The sequence below is a fragment of the Equus caballus genome, chromosome 11, assembly GCF_041296265.1.
Source record: "Equus caballus isolate H_3958 breed thoroughbred chromosome 11, TB-T2T, whole genome shotgun sequence".
Classification (NCBI taxonomy): domain Eukaryota; kingdom Metazoa; phylum Chordata; class Mammalia; order Perissodactyla; family Equidae; genus Equus; species Equus caballus.
In genome coordinates, this window is record NC_091694.1 from 61,046,486 (window position 1) to 61,062,006 (window position 15,521).

Genomic DNA, 15,521 nt, shown 5'->3' on the forward strand with positions numbered 1-15,521 from the left:
GGCGGGGAGCCGGGGCGGGGCGCCGGGCCGGGGGTCCGGGGGGCCGGGGGCGGGGGGCCGGGGCGGGGGCGGGGGGCCGGGGCGGGGCTCGGGCCGGGGCGGGGGGCCGGGGCGGGGGGCCGGGGGGCCGGGGGCGGGGGCGGGGGGCGGGGGGCGGGGGCGGGGGCCGGGGGCGGGGCTTGGGGGGCCGGGGCGGGGCTTGGGGGGCCGGGGCGGGGGGCCGGGGCGGGGCTCGGGCCGGGGCGGGGAGACGGGGCGGGGAGACGGGGCGGGGCGGGGGGCGGGGGCGGGGGGCCGGGGCGGGGCTTGGGGGGCCGGGGCGGGGGGCCGGGGCGGGGCTCGGGCCGGGGCGGGGAGACGGGGCGGGGAGACGGGGCGGGGCTCGGGCCGGGGCGGGGAGACGAGGCGAGACGACTGGCGCCGTAGGGCCGGGCGCTGTGCGGACGCTGGTCCCCGCCCGGCTGCAGCGTTTTGCTCGGGCTGCCGTAACAAATACCACGCCCTGGGCTTAAAGCAGCAGGATCTTATTCTTTCAGAACTCTGGAGCCAGGGTCTGGGTGGGGCGACGGCCCCTCAGTATCTCTGGGGAGGCTCCTGCTGCTTCCTCCCGCTGCCGGTGGTGGCCAGCGTGCCCAGCTGCTCCTCGGCCTGCAGACGCACCGCTCCAGTCTCCGCCTTCCTCCCTGTGTATCTGCGTGGGCGCTTCCCTCTTCCTGTAAGGATGTCAGTCGTTGGATCAGGGCCCACCCTAATCCAATGTGACCGCGTCTTAACTTGATCATGTCTGCAAAGACACTTTCCAAATGAGGTCACATTCACAGGTCCAGGTGGATATGAATTTTGAGGGGACACTATTGAACTCAGCACGGAGGCCCAACTCAAATGCTGCCTCCTCCAGGCAGCCTTCCCTCCTGCACCAGGACCACCTCCTGTTCTCTGAGTCCCAGCTGGGCATGTGGGCCACTGGATAGGGTCTGCACCACATTGCAGTGGACACGTTGGTTGTGTAGTGTTTTCTCCCCACATCTGCCTCTCAGCACCCAACTCAGGCGTTGCCTCCTTTGGGAAGCCATCTGTGCCCTGCAGCCCCGTCCTGCCCCTTCTTAGGCGATGTGAGTGGTACGATCCCCAGGTCAGTGCTCAGGCCCCAACAGGATTTGTTTTTTTCTCTTATTAGGGCACCATCGATGCCTGGACTTGGAGTACTCGAAATGGAATTCAGGTTTTACAGGAGGAACCCGTGGGAAGAACTATCAGATTTCTGATAGTTTATTTCATGAAATGAATCTCAAGAAGGCCCACTTTTATGTGAGGTGCTTCGTAAAGGGCTACAGTTAAAATGGCTCAAAGCAGCAGCACAGCAAACACTGTTGTCTGTGGTGTCTAATTCTTGAAGAGGTGTGGGTGCCTGCCAGCCAGCAATGCCCAGCACGATGGTCAAGGTAATTTTTGTTTTTGTTTTTGTTTTTTGAGGAAGATTAGCCCTGAGCTAACATCTGCTGCCAATCCTCCTCTTTTTGCTGAGGAAGACTGGCCCTGAGCTAACATCAGTGCCCATCTTCCTCTACTTTATATGTGGGACGCCTGCCACAGTATGGCTTTGTCGACGAAAATAATCCATAACCAATCTATAAATGAAAATTTGGGGGAGTTTATTCTGAGCTAAAATCTGAGGACCATGGCCCGGGGCCTTTCTTCCCAAAGGAAGAAAGGTCACCAAAGAAGTGAGGTACACAGAGTGGTTATATACCCCCATACAGGACGTTTCACGTATGATTGAAATGTCCCTTTTACAATAGTCGCGAGACTGCTGTGTCTGCACAGCGATTGATGGAAACAGCAGGTAGGTCTGCTGTCTAGGTGAACACAGCAGAGTGGCAGGTCTGTTGTCTCGAGCTGGGTGGTCACAGGTGAGCGGCGCAATCAGTTCCTAGCCTAAGGAAAGATGCTTAATCTTTAAGGAAATTCCAACGTTGGGAGAGGGAGGGAAGTTGCACCTTTATCTCAAGGGCCTTTGTTCTTGCCATAGGAAATGTCTAAGCAGATATACAATGCGTGCGCAACGGCCTTGGTCAGGCCCTTTTGGAAAAAACAAAGTCAGGCCAAATTAGGTTTATACCAAATGGCTTCCTCATATACTCCAATATATCCTATTGCTTGCCATTTCAATTTGTCAGCTTGATGAACGGTGCTAAGTCCGAACCCGGGATCTGAACCGGCGAACCCCCAGCCACTGAAGGGGAATGTGAGGACTTAACAGCTGTGCCACCTGGCCATCCCCTCTAGGTAGTTCTGACTCAAGTGCTTACAAAGAATAGGGAGGGTTTGGGCAGGGGAATGAACTGCCCAAAGCAGCTCCTCTGTATGGGACAGGGCAGATGAGCGTGGACCACGTGAGCACAAAAGGAAACTCGGTAAATGGAAACGTGCTTCTGAGATTAAAACGTGAATCAAATGTGAGAGTGCCAAAAAGAAAAGTTACATCAGCGCATTATGCAAAATCTGGAAAATAGAGGAAACAGGGGTGGCAGGAGAGGGCGGGGGGGGGGGGGCAACACACACACACACACACACACATGCTGTTGTTGGACCAACCTAACTAGCCAGTAAGGAGGCTTTGGGAGGACTCTGCTTCTTGTCATAAGAAAAAACAGTATGTTCATAGTAGACGACAATGATGGTTCTATCGAACGGCAGTCATGAATATTGAGTCTCCTGCGTCTGTTGGTGACATTCCACAGTCTTCATTGAAACCATCCTAAGTGGCTGCAAATCCCTCTTTCCAGTGGGCAGACACCACCCGGGCCTGACCTCTGCTGCTGGGCATCAGGGTCTTCCAGGTTGGGCTTTAAAAACCATCCTCAAGTGTGGGTTTAGACCTATGCCCACATTTGAATTATTTCTTCTGGCTGGATCCCCAGAGGTAGAATTCTAAGTCAAAAGGAAGACTGATTCGTCAGTTTCTTGAGCGGAGAGTTCAAGCGGGTGGCCCCAGAGCCAGTTTGTCTCTCAGTGCAGTTTGATTTGGCCCATGCAAATTCTTCTGTGCGTGTCAACATCTAAAAGTAAGAAGATTTCCCATCAGAATTCAGATTTTCAGCTTATCTGGGAAAATCAGAGTGCCCAATCGGTCAGTGTAATACACCACATTAATAGAATGGAGGCAAAAGGCTGTGTGATCATCTCCATTGACACAGAAAAGACACGTGACAAAAGCCAGGACCCTCTATGATACAACAGTCAACCAGCTGCGACGAGGAGACTCTGCAACGTGACAAAGGGTATTGTGAAAACCATCCCATTGACGCCATACTCGATGGTGACAGACTGAAAGCTGTCCCCTTAAGATAGAAGCAAGGCAAGGGTGCCCACTTCCACAACTGCTATTCAACACGGTACTGGAATTCCAGCCAGAGCATTTAGGCAAGAAAAAGACACAAAAGCCATCTAAATTGGAAAGGAAGAAGTATACTTCTCTCTCTATTCATAGATGACATGATCTTTTATATAGAAAATTCAAAGAATCCACTGAATAACTGTTCGTGGTAATATACAAATTCACAAATTTCCCAGGTACAGGATCAACACTCAAAAATCAGTTGTATTTCTCTTTTTTTTTTTTTGAGGAAGATTAGCCCTGAGCTAACAACTGCTGCCCCTCCTCCTCTTTTTGCTGAGGAAGACTGGCCCTGAGCTAACATCCATGCCCATCTTCCTCTACTTTATATGTGGGATGCCTACCACAGCATGGCATGCCAAGCAGTGCCCTGTCCGCACCCAGGATCCGAACCGGTGAGCCCCGGGCCGCTGAAGCAAAACACGGGAACTTAACCGCTGCGCCACCAGGCTGGCCCACAGTTGTATTTCTATACACTAGCAGTGAACAATGCAAAAAGGAAATTAGGAAAATAATTTCGCTTACAATAGCATCCAAAAGAATAAAATACTTAGGAATAAACTTAACCAAGGAGGTGAAAGACTTGTACACTGAAAACTACAAACTAGTGCTAAAAGAAATTAAAGAAGACCTAAATACATGCAAAGGCATCCCGGTTCACGGATTGGAAGACAAATTAACGTTGTTAAGATGCAATAGCACTCAAACAATATCCAGATTCAATCCAACCTTATCAAAATCCCAATGGCCTTTTTTGTACAAGTGGAAAAGCTTATCCTAAAATTCACGTGGAACTGCAAGGGACCCTGAATAGCCAAAACAATTTTGAAAAAGAACAAAGTTGGAGGGGCCAGCCCTGGGGCAGCGGTTGAGTTTGTGCGCTCCACTTCGCCGGCCTGGGGTTCGCTGGTTTGGGTCCTGGGCACGGACCGACGCACTGCTTGACAAGCCATGCTGTGGTAGGTGTCCCACATATAAAGTAGAGGAAGATGGACATGGATGTTAGCTCAGGGCCAGTCTTCCTCAGCAAAAAGAGGAGGATTGGTGGCAGATGTTAGCTCAGGGCTGGTCTTCCTCAAAAAAAAAGAAAAGTTGGAGAACTCTACACTTCCTGGTTTCAAAACTTAGTATAAAGCTACAGTAGTCAAAACTGTGTGGTTCTGGCCTACAGATAGACATTTAAATCAGTGGACTAGATCGAGAGTCCCTAAGTAAATTCATACATATGTGATGAATTGATTTTTGACAGAGGTGCCAAGAGCATTCAATGTGGAAAACATGGTCTCTTCAAAGATGGTTCTGGGACAACTGGGTATCCACATAAGAGAATTAAATTGGACGCTTACTTCATACCATATATAAAAATTAACTCAAAATGGGTCAAAGACCTAAACGTAAGAGCAAAAAGTATAAAACTCTTGGAAGACCAAAGGGAAATCTTCATGACATTAGATTTTGCAAAGATTTCTTGGATATGACACCAAAAGCACAGGCAACAAAAGAAAAAATAGATAAATTTGACTTCATCAAAATTAAAAATGTTTATTCAGTAAAGGATGCTGTCAAGAGATAGGCAACCCACAGAATGGAAGAAAATATATGCAAAGCATATAGCTGACAAAGATCTAGTATTCAGAATCTATACAGAACTCTTACAACTCAACAAGAAAAAGGCAAATGACCCAATTTTAAAGTGGGCGAAGAACTTGAATAGACAGTTCTTCAAAGAAGATATACAAATGGCCAACAAGCACATGAAAAGATGCGTAATGTCATAGAGGAAATGCAAATCAAAACCACAATGTGCTCCCATTTCACACCCACTAGGATGGCTGTAACTTTTTTTTTTGAGGAAGATTAGCCCTGAGCTAACATCTGCTGCCAATCCTCCTCTTTTTGCTGAGGAAGACTGGCCCTGAGCTCACATCCGCGCCCATCTTCCTCTACTTTATACGTGGGACGCCTGCCACAGCATGGTGTGCCAAGCGGTGCCATGTCCGTACCTGGGATCCGAGCCGACAAACCCTGGGCTGCTGAAGTGGAACTTAACCGCTGCGCGACCGGGCTGGCCCCTGGCCATAATCTTTTTAGAAAGGAACATAACAAGTGTTGGCAAGAATGTGGAAAAATTGGAACCCTCCTACATTGCTGGTGTGAATGTAAAATGGTGCAGCCAATGTGGAAAACAGTTTGACATTTCCCCTAAAATTTAAACGTAGAATTCCCATATGACCTCACATTTCCACAGCTAAAGAATAGAAAACAAATATTAGTACATAAATGTTCACAGCAGCATTATTGGCAATGGCCAGAAGGTGGAAACAACCTCAGTGTCTATCAGCTGATGCTGGGCACACAGAATGTGGTCTCTCCACACGCTGAGATCTCATTCAGCCATAAACAGGAATGAAGTGCTGATTTATTCACAACATGGCTAAACCTTAAAAACGTATGCTAAGGAAGGAAGCCAGATTCAAAAGATCGTGTGCTGTGTGATCCTGTTTCTGTGAATATCTGTCCTAGTTGACGGAGGACACTGAAAGCAGAGCAGCAGTGTCGGGGCTCCCTCCGTTACATTACCTACCCGGCCCCCAGGCACTCTGTGGTTTGAGACCGCCACTTTTGATCCAGACAACGTTTAATCAGTCTACAACGCCACTCAGGATCCAGGAGAGAGATATTTCACCCAACCGGGTCAGCACTTTGACTCTCTCATTTCAATGAGGAGAGAATCGAGGTTCAGAGATGTTAAGTGACTTGCTCAGGGACACACAGCCAGTCAGGACAGAGTCTGGACTAGAGGCCAGTTCTTCGAATCCTGAGGCAGGTGACCACGTGTCCCTCCTGCCATGTTGCTCTCCTACAGCCTGGGAAGCCGAAGCAGAGGACTGCAGTCCTGGATGAGGGCCTCTCAGCTCTCAGAAAGTGACCGACCCCCCACAGAGGCCCTCAGCTGGGACGCTTCCCCAGCCAGGCGAGAGGCAAGGCCTGCTCAGGCCTCCTAGACTGTCGGCTGCTGTGAGTCACCTTGCTGTGGGGCCGTCTTCCTCCAACGCCCTGTGGAGTAAGATCCCCCCATGGCTTTGGCTTGGGAGAACCGCAGTCTTTCCCTAACCCTGAGTGCCAGCAAGCCGCTTACTTCCTCTCTCTGCAAACAAGCGTCCCCGTGTCTGTAGCGCCTGGATGTTACACCGGAGGTGCCTAATGCGGGTTTGTTCATCTCCTGGATTAACCCTTCTCGTTGCTCCCGTCCCACAGGTGGGTGAAAACCGGCCACCACTGGAGGGTGAGCCCAAAACACGAGCTGCCGTCCATTCCCGAGTGCACTCAGCGCCACCGCACGCGGCGCCAGGCCCTGTGGGCGGATGCAGGCCGGACACCGCCGATCGGCACGAAGCAGGGGCCAGGCAGGAGGCAGAAAGCGCAGCACCACAGAGCAGGGAACATCTAATACGAAGAACTATCAACACAGGATTCGGGTGACAAAGATTCACTTAAGAGGAGTGACCGTAGTTCTGAAGAATACAGGACTAACAGAAGAAAGAGCAGCCGCCACACCCGGGGCCGAGATGGAGCCCCCAGGGGAGACCCCACCACCCTCCCCACGGGGCCGGAGCTGAGACCCAGACCTCCCTGGAGACGACACGGCTGTGGCACGCTGCATGGCCCCAGAGTCACTGAGGCCAGGGACCTCAGGACTTCCTGGGAACCCACCTCTGATGAGCTAAGGGACACCAGCCACAGGGGGGCGCCATGCCTCAGAACTTGCTGAAAAGCCACCCGAGGAGGTGCCTGGGGCAGCTGTACATGTGTGTATGTGTGTATGTATGTGACGTGTGTGTACACGTGCGTGTGTGTACGTGTTTGCACGCGTGTGTTTGTACGTACGTCTGTGTGTGCACGTGTGTATGTATATATATGTGTGTGCATGTTTACGTGTGTATGTATGTGTTTGCATGTGTATATGTGCGTGTGTTTGTGCCTTGTGTATGTATGAGTACGTATGTGTTTGTATGTATGTGTGTGCATGCGTGCATGTGTTTGCGTGTGTGTGTGAGCCATACTGGGTGGGATGGTCAGGGAGGATCTTCCCAATACGGTGAAATTTGGGCAGAGGCCTGAAAGAGGGAATGGCCATGTGGGTATTGGAAGGAAGAGCATTCTGAGCAGAGGGAACAGCAATTGCAAAGGACCTGCCTGATGCCTTCAAGGAACTGCAAGCAGCTGTGGGCTGGGGTGGAGAGAGCGACGGAGGGAGGGAGGAGATGCGCTCCGAGAGGCAGTAGGCGCAGGTGACGCAGGGCCTCGAGGCCAAAATAGGAACACTAGCTTTTATTCTGCGTAGTGCACATGCATTTCAAACTAATGCGTTCACAAGTCTGTGTAAGAGACTCTGGAATTTAGAAGAAGGAAAGATCACTTCCGGCTTGGGGGGGACTGATGAGAGGAGCAGGAGATGCGAGAAGAGCATGGAGGAGCCAGGAGGGGAGACAGCTTTCGGAGAGGCGAAGGCCGGGCCTCCCTCAGCCCCTGAAGCAGGGGCGGCCCAGGAGGAGAGGCTTCCTGAGCGCCTGGCCAGTCCACCACATGCTTCAGGAACAGGAGGGGGTGCAGGTCAGCGCCTTCCAACGGACTCTTCTGTGACGACTGGAGATGGTCTGTGTGCTGTCCAGGATCGTGGCCACTGGCCTCTGTGGCTGTTGAGCGCCTGAAGTGTGCCTAGTGGGACGGAGAACCTGAATTTTTAATTTTACTTACTTTAAACTTAAATAATTGCTGCAAGATACTAGCAGCTAGCGTGTTGGAGAGTGCCTGTCCAGACCGTGTGCTTACGTGACCTGCGTGGACCGATCTCACCACAGCCCTCACCAGGGGCAGCTCAGACGGGGCTAAGTCCGCGGGACCTGGCCCTGCTCACCCCTTCCCCACGCCTGCCCGGCTCTTTGACACCCTCAAGAGCAGCTAATCACCATGTCTCACCCTGTTAGCAGTCCGCAGATCTTCCCACTCTGCTAAAAAAGCTATTTTCTGTTTCCAGATGAATCTTGTTCTTTGCCTGCCCAGTGGTCATCCAGGCTCCAGCACGTCTGCTCCGCTGTGATAGAGGCGGAAGGAGCAGGTCGGAACAAACCCCACGGCCCCAGCAGATGGCCCGACATGAGCAGCTACTTTTTCGACCAGGAGCCAAGAATATTCAGGTTGCTAATTTGAACCCAAATAGTGAAGTTTCTCTCTCTCTCTCTCTCCTCTTTGGGTACTTATTCTGTAATTTCAGTTTTCAAAAACAAAACTCTTCGTATGCAAAGTTCTTAGAATGGTTGTGGTCTCCAGTATGTTCCTTGTAACACAAATGCATTTTGCCTGTGGTTTAACAAGGTTTCTTAATCTCCCACGCAGGCGCGGGGCAGTGAGGCGGCCTGGCACGGGGCAGCGTGGGGTGAGGCGGGAGGCCAGGCGCGGGGCATCGGGTAGAGCGTTTCAGTCAGCGACTCGTGGAGACCAGGGCTTCTCCACTTCAGCACTGTTGACATTTTGAACGAGATCATTCTTGGTTGTGGGGCTGTCCTGTGCATTGTGGGATGTTTGGCAGCATCTCTGGCCTCTGCCCACTAGATGCCAGCAACTATAGCCCCCTCCACCCCCCACACCATCATTGAGACAACCAAAAATGTCTCCAGACATTGTCACACGTCCCCTGGGGGCAGAATTGCCTTGGCTGAGAGCCACCAGTGTAGAAGAAGCCTGGCTGGGAGAGGAGGGCGCCTCAGACCTCCAGAGCCACCCCTCTTGGGGCTGATAGCACAGAGGCTCTGGGCCGCCAGCCAGGGAGCATCCCCTAGGACGGCGCTGCTGGTGGGCTCTGGGCCGCACGCAGGAACAGCACATTCTGTGGGAGACTCACGCTGGCGGTCTTCGTTCATCGTTTCTCATACATTTGTTGTTCAGAGTGTCAGGGCCTGGGCATGCGGCGATGAATAAACAGATAAGCTTATTCATTCATTCCTTTATTGCCTGCCATGTGCCAGGTGCTGTTCTAAGCACTTGGTGTATTAGTCAGAGTTCTCCAGGGGAACAGAATTTCATATATGTGTGAGTAATGCTGCATGCATCACACAGCGTGCACAGTACGGCAGGCTGCTTGCCTTTTGGATGTCACCATCCACGTGAGTCCTTTGGCTGGCGGCAGGCACATGGCCTCTGCTGGCTCCCGCCTGAAGCAAGCACAGGCTTCTGTATATGGCACAGTATATATAGGTATATATACTTCTATTTCTCTGGAGGACTCTGAATATATGTATATATCCGATCCATGTGGAAATGCAAAGAACCTAGAAGATCCCAAACAACTTTGAAAAAGAACAAAGTTGGAGCTCTCACACCAGCTGCTTGAAAGCTAGGGTTAAAGCTACAGTAATCAAGAGAGTGTGGTGTTAGCGTGGAGATAGAGAGTGGAACAGAGACGATGGAACAGAATAGAGTCTGGAAATAGAACCACATATCTGGACAAGTGATTTTCAACAAAGATGCAAAGGTAATTCAGTGAAGAAAGGAGAAGTCTTCCAACAGACGGTGCTGGAACAATGTGAAATCCATACTCAAAACAATGAACTTGGATCCATATACAGAAATTAATACAAAATGTAGTTAATACACCATACATGAAAATTAGCCCCAAATGGATCATAGATCTAAATGTAAAACCTAAAAGTATAAAACTTCTAGAAGAAAATATATGAGAAAACCTTGGTTAGGCAAAGAGTTCTTGGATACAACACCAAAACCATAATCCTTAAAAGAAAAAATTGGTAAGTTGAATTCATTCAAATCAAACACTTCTACTCCTCAATAGATGCTGTTAAGAGAATGCAAGACAAGCCACAGACTGGAAGAAAGTATGTGCAAGGACTAGAATGAAAACCTATAAAGAACTCTCAAAAGGCCAGTGAAAACACAGACAACCCAGTTTTTAAAAATGGGCAAGAGATTTGAACAGATGCTTCATAAAGAAGGTCTATGGGTGGCCGATAAGTGCGTGAGAAGATGCTTGGCGTCATTGTCATTAGAGAAATGAAAATTAAAACATTATGAGACTCCACTGCACACCGATTAGAGTGGCCAAAATTCAGAAGACTGACCTTACCAGGTGCTGATAAGGATGTGGAGAAGCTGGACGTCTCCCTCCCTGTGTCAGGATGTAGGCCGTATGACCATTTTTGAAAATGATTTGGGCCGTTCTTGAAATTTTAAATGTATGCCTACAATGTGACCCAGCAATTCCACTCCTAGACGTTTCCCCAGGGGAGAAAGAATCCATCCATGTGAATATGTACACGAATGTTCGTAGCAGCTTTACCGGTAATCGTCACAACTGGAAACAACTGGGATGCCCATCAACAGGCGAATGGATGGACCCAGACAACAGAGTGTCCTCAGCAATAAGCAGAACAAGCGTGCCCGGAAGGGAGGTGTCCTCAGGAGCCCCGTGCCAGGGTTTGAGGGATGGCACCATCAAGTCCCTCAAGCCTTGCCACGGCCCGTCTCACTCAGCAAAACCGCCCTTGTCACCGGGGCCTCAGGCCCTCTGCGCCGGGCCCTGCGCCCTCGGTGGCCGCGCCTCCCTGCTCGGGCCCTCACACACGCGCTCCGCCGCCCGGGGCCCTGCTGTCCCTCAGGCATCTCATGCTTCCTTCTGACTGGAGTGTTCTTCCGCAGAGAACCTTTGGGTCTTTATTCAAATGCCACTTTGTCCTGAGGTCTGCTTTACTACCTGTGGCCTAAATACTGACCCCAAAGACATCCCGGTCCTAACCCTGGGAACCCGTGAGCATTCCCTCATATGCCAAAGGGAGTTGGCTGATGTGGTTAACTTAAGGATCTTGAGATGGGAGACGATCCTGGATTTTGGGCCCTAAACCTGATCTGAAGTGTCCTACGAGAGGGAGGCAGAGGGAGATTCAGCACCGAAGAGGCAGGTAATGTGACTGAAGCGTGATGCTACGCTGCTGGCTGTGAAGCTGGAGGAAGCGACCACGAGCCAAGGGATGCAAGGAATGTGGCTCTGGAAGCTGGAAGAGGCAAAGGCCGGATCTCCCGGGAGGCTCCAGAAGGAGCCGGCCCTGCTGACCCATCGACTTCAGCCCGGCGAGCCTGACTTTGGACTTCTAGACTTCAAAATTATGAGGAAATAAACGTGTGTCACTTTAAGTCACCAAGTTAGTGGTCTGTTGCCATGGCAGCCGTAGGAAAGGAGCCGTACTTCACGTTGCCGTCCCTACCCCCAGGATCCTTGTCTTCCTTCCCTGCCTCAGTCTCCCTCGTGGCCCTGCTCAGAATCTGACATGCCACCTATTTCACTTATCTGTCTTATATATTGTGTGTCTCTCCTAAGCAGACTGTCGACTCCAGAGGGCACAGAGGCCTGGTCTGTTTTGTCCGTGCTGTGTGCCCACAGCCCGGACACACAGGGCTCAGTGAGCTCCATGCTGAAATCCAGCAGTTGAACTGATATATAAAAGACATCAATATTCAGAATAGCACAAGAAATAACTTGACAAGCACCCAAACGGGCCTTGCTTACAGCTGGTCGAGTTGCTCCCATTTTCCGTAACACACAAAGCGTTGCACATCAAGTTTCAGGTCCCTTTGAGCGAGCCCGCCTGTGCCACTCCTGCCCCAGAGCTTGGTTTGTGATTCCAGCCCATTCCCCATGTTTTGTATCCATAGGTCAGTATGTATGAATTATCCCTCTGCTCTTTGGACTCTGGGTTTAAAATTCATGCAGATGGAGCCCGCTGGAACCCGCTTTTCTTCACTGGTCGCTGTGTTTTTGAAAGACTCATGGTGGAGATGCACGTAGGTCTGCCTCATTTCTTTTTCGTGCTGTACAAATTTCGGTGATAAGAGAACGTCGTGTTTTATTCATCCGTTTCCCTGTCGCTGCGTCCGGCAGAGTCTGGGCAGGAAAAGGATACAGTGCTCGAAACAAGGAGGAACTGAATGAAGGGGCTCTCTTGAAAGGCCTGGGCAGGGCCGGCCAGAGCAGCGCGCTCTCTGTGAAGGCGCTGCGGCTGCCAGCGCTGTCCTTGTGCCCGTGTGTGACAGCCCCTCCAAAGTCCCCTTGACGGGGCTGGCTGGGCAGGTTATTCTCGGGCACTGCCGCACCCCGGTCTGGTTTTACCTAAAAGGCAGGGAATGGCTATTTTCATCTACAACTGAGTGCGCCGCACAGGGGAATTCACCCTGAGTCACCTCCTCCTGCAGAGTCACCCAGGAGGACTCCCCATGGGGCTTTTTTGACGCAGTTTGTCAGCACGACCCTATTGCAATTCACAGAATGCTGTGAGACAAAGAATCCTGGGTCCAGCCTCAGCCCAGCCCTTGGTCGCCGTGGCTTTGTGCTTCTGTCTCCTCATTGTCAGCAACGGAGCAGCCGGAGCCCCTCGTTGCCAGCCTACCGAGAGAACCAGAGGAGGGTGGTGGGGGTCTGACCAGGCCCTGGGGAGCGCCTGGCAGGTCACTGCAGAAGCGGTTCTCTTCTGCAGAAAGAACAAAAGTGCCCGCCTTTCTCTCACTTCCTTTTTGGGGCCTGGGAGGGCTGGCCTGTGAGTGGCCACCTGCTATTTATGGGCCTCGGTTGCCCTGTGTGAAACCCCAGTCCCCCCCCGAGAGGAAAGAGTAGAGGAAGGGGGCAGCAGGTGACCTTGCCCTTGGTCCGTGGTGCAGCCGGCCCAGGTGTGGCGGTTACAGTCGGAGTAAGACCCGCCCTGGAAGTCAGGAAGGTTCTGCGTGGCAGGTTTCCCGGCAGACAGCACTGTGTACACTGCAGAGATGCTCAGGACATAGAGTGGGGCTGCTTGTGGGGTGACGGCGTCCGCTCTCCCTGATTTTGACAGAAGGGGAAACTGAGTCCCAGGATATCGAGTGCCTAGTCTGCGGTCAGACACTGAGCTTGACATCAACTGTGTCTGGACCCTTTCCCTGGGCAGGGGGGCAGTGTTGCCTGTCTGGAGCAGAAATGAGATGAGTTTTGTGGACCGTCAAGCATCTTCCTCCTAGCCATCTCTGGTGCCCTGGGCCTCCTGGTATTGTCCAGAGTCCCTGGTGGATGGCAAGGCTGAGCAGTGGGGGAAGGAAGGCATGGCTGAGGGGGCAGAGGAGGGGCTGCCCAGACAGGAGAGCTGTGTATGCGTCTGGGGTCTCAAAATCTGCATGAGGGCCAACGAGCAGAGCTGCCCACCCCCCTCCCAGCCTCATTCGTGTCGGCCTTTGGAATCTTTCTTCTGCACCATTTGGATTGCTTTCTGGTGTTCATTGTAACTTGATTTCACTGGAATAAAAATGAATGTGTGGTGTTCCTCTTTCCCCCCCTCCCTCTGTCCCTCCCCATACTTATTGAGCATGTACTATGAGCCAGACACCGTCTTAGATGTGGTCAGGGTTGTCCTCATTGACAAGGCAAGATTTGAACAATATTTGTGGGAGGTGGTGGGTTACCCAAGCAGCTATCCGGGCAGAGGGAATAGCAAGTTCAAAGGCCCTGAGGCAGGTACACGGTTGACGTGCTTGAAGCCCAGAGGGGAAGTCCCATGTCTGGGGTGGCACAGCAGGGGGAGAGCAGCAGACAGCTCAGAGAGAGAAAGGCCCAGGTTCACTGACCTGAGGCCGTTGTAAGGATTCAGGCTCTCACCCAGAATAAGCTGGGAGCCAGTAGAGGGTTCTGAGCAGCAAAGGGCGAAGCTGTGACTTAGGTTAACTGGTCACACAGATCCTGGGTAGGGGGGTCACACTGAGGAGGGGCATGGGCAGACGGAGAGAGGCTAGTTGGAGAATACCTGGCTGGTCCAGGTGAGTGATGAGGGGGCTCAGACTAGCTGGGGGCAGGCAGGGGTGAGAAGCCGTCGTCTCAGAATTACTTTGAAGGTGACATCTGCATGATCTCCTGGTCGGGGTGGATGGAGTGGGGTATGGAGGGAAGAGGGGAGTCCCAGCCCACCGCCCTGTGCACGGTGCAGGGCCAGACTGGCTGGGCTCCAATTTCAGCTCTGCCCGCAGCTAGCTGTGTGGCTCTGCCCTGGCCGAGCCTCCCTGAGTTCCTGCCCCCATCTCTAGGTGACTGACAGCCCCCAGGCTCCAGACCGCACATGCCCGGGGTCCGGCTCAGCGCCTAGACCGCTGCCTGTCCTCAGGAAGTTCTGACGATGCAACATCAGCAGTCACCATCCATTGTGACCTGGGGCAAGTCCCTCTTCACATCTGTCATCTTTTCTGTGAAATGCGTGCGGCCACGGGACAGATAGTTATGGAGCTCGACTCTCCCCTGCCAGGGACACATCAGTGAACTAGACCAGGTCCCTGCCCCTGGGCTGGGCGCCACCTGAGGAGACAGACAGTTACACATTAGCAGCTGAAACACGAAGTTGCCGTGAGCTGTGAAGAAGACGGGCAGGGGCTGGGAGGCAGGGGTGAAGGAGGGGTGCACTTTAGCGACTGTGGCCAAGAGAGGCTTCCCTGGGGAGGACATTGGAGCTGAGGCATAAAGGAAGAGAAGGCATCTGGCAGGCAGAGGATGGGAGGGAAGAGTGTTTTCAGCAGAAGGAACAGCATGTGCAAGGGCTCTGGGCCCAGACAGGGTGTGGCATATGTGAGGAACTGAAAGAAGGCTGTTTGTGAGTGTTGGATGAAGGCACTTAAAGGAGTTTGCAGGCAGAGAAGTGCTGTCTGGGTGGGCTCAGTGGTTGTGACACAGAGGTGGGCGGTGGTTGTCACACACAAGTGGGCAATGTGCATTGTTTGTCCCCAGAGGGGTTCTGAATAGGGTACCTCACGGGCCTGTTAACACAGGTCCACGCCTGGCAGAGACAGCGTGGAGGGAGAGCCAAATGCTAGCCTTGCCCTTCTCCGGGGTGCCAGGCTTTCCCTGAGACGGGGGTGCCATCGAGGGTGGGGGCTGCTGGGACTCAGGGAGGGGGCAGGGCCCTGTGCCGCTCTGCTCTGGACCCGGCTGGGCTCCAGTCACACGGGAAGCCAGTGGCTGGGTGTGAGGCTGGCACGCACAGCCCCTTCCCACGCCTGGAGAAGCCCCGTGGGGGGACAGAGCCGAGCCCTGGGCAGTTTAGAGCTGTCC

General features: G+C 52.6%; 1 long non-coding RNA gene across 1 annotated transcript; it reads left to right on the plus strand.

Annotated features, from left to right (window-relative positions):
• Positions 1 to 407: 407 nt before the first annotated feature.
• On the plus strand, positions 408 to 8,709 carry LOC138916193 (uncharacterized). The gene is made up of 3 exons (XR_011423099.1): positions 408 to 715; positions 1,178 to 1,442; positions 6,656 to 8,709. It is a non-coding gene; the product is annotated as an uncharacterized lncRNA (long non-coding RNA).
• The last annotated feature ends 6,812 nt before the right edge of the window (positions 8,710 to 15,521 follow it).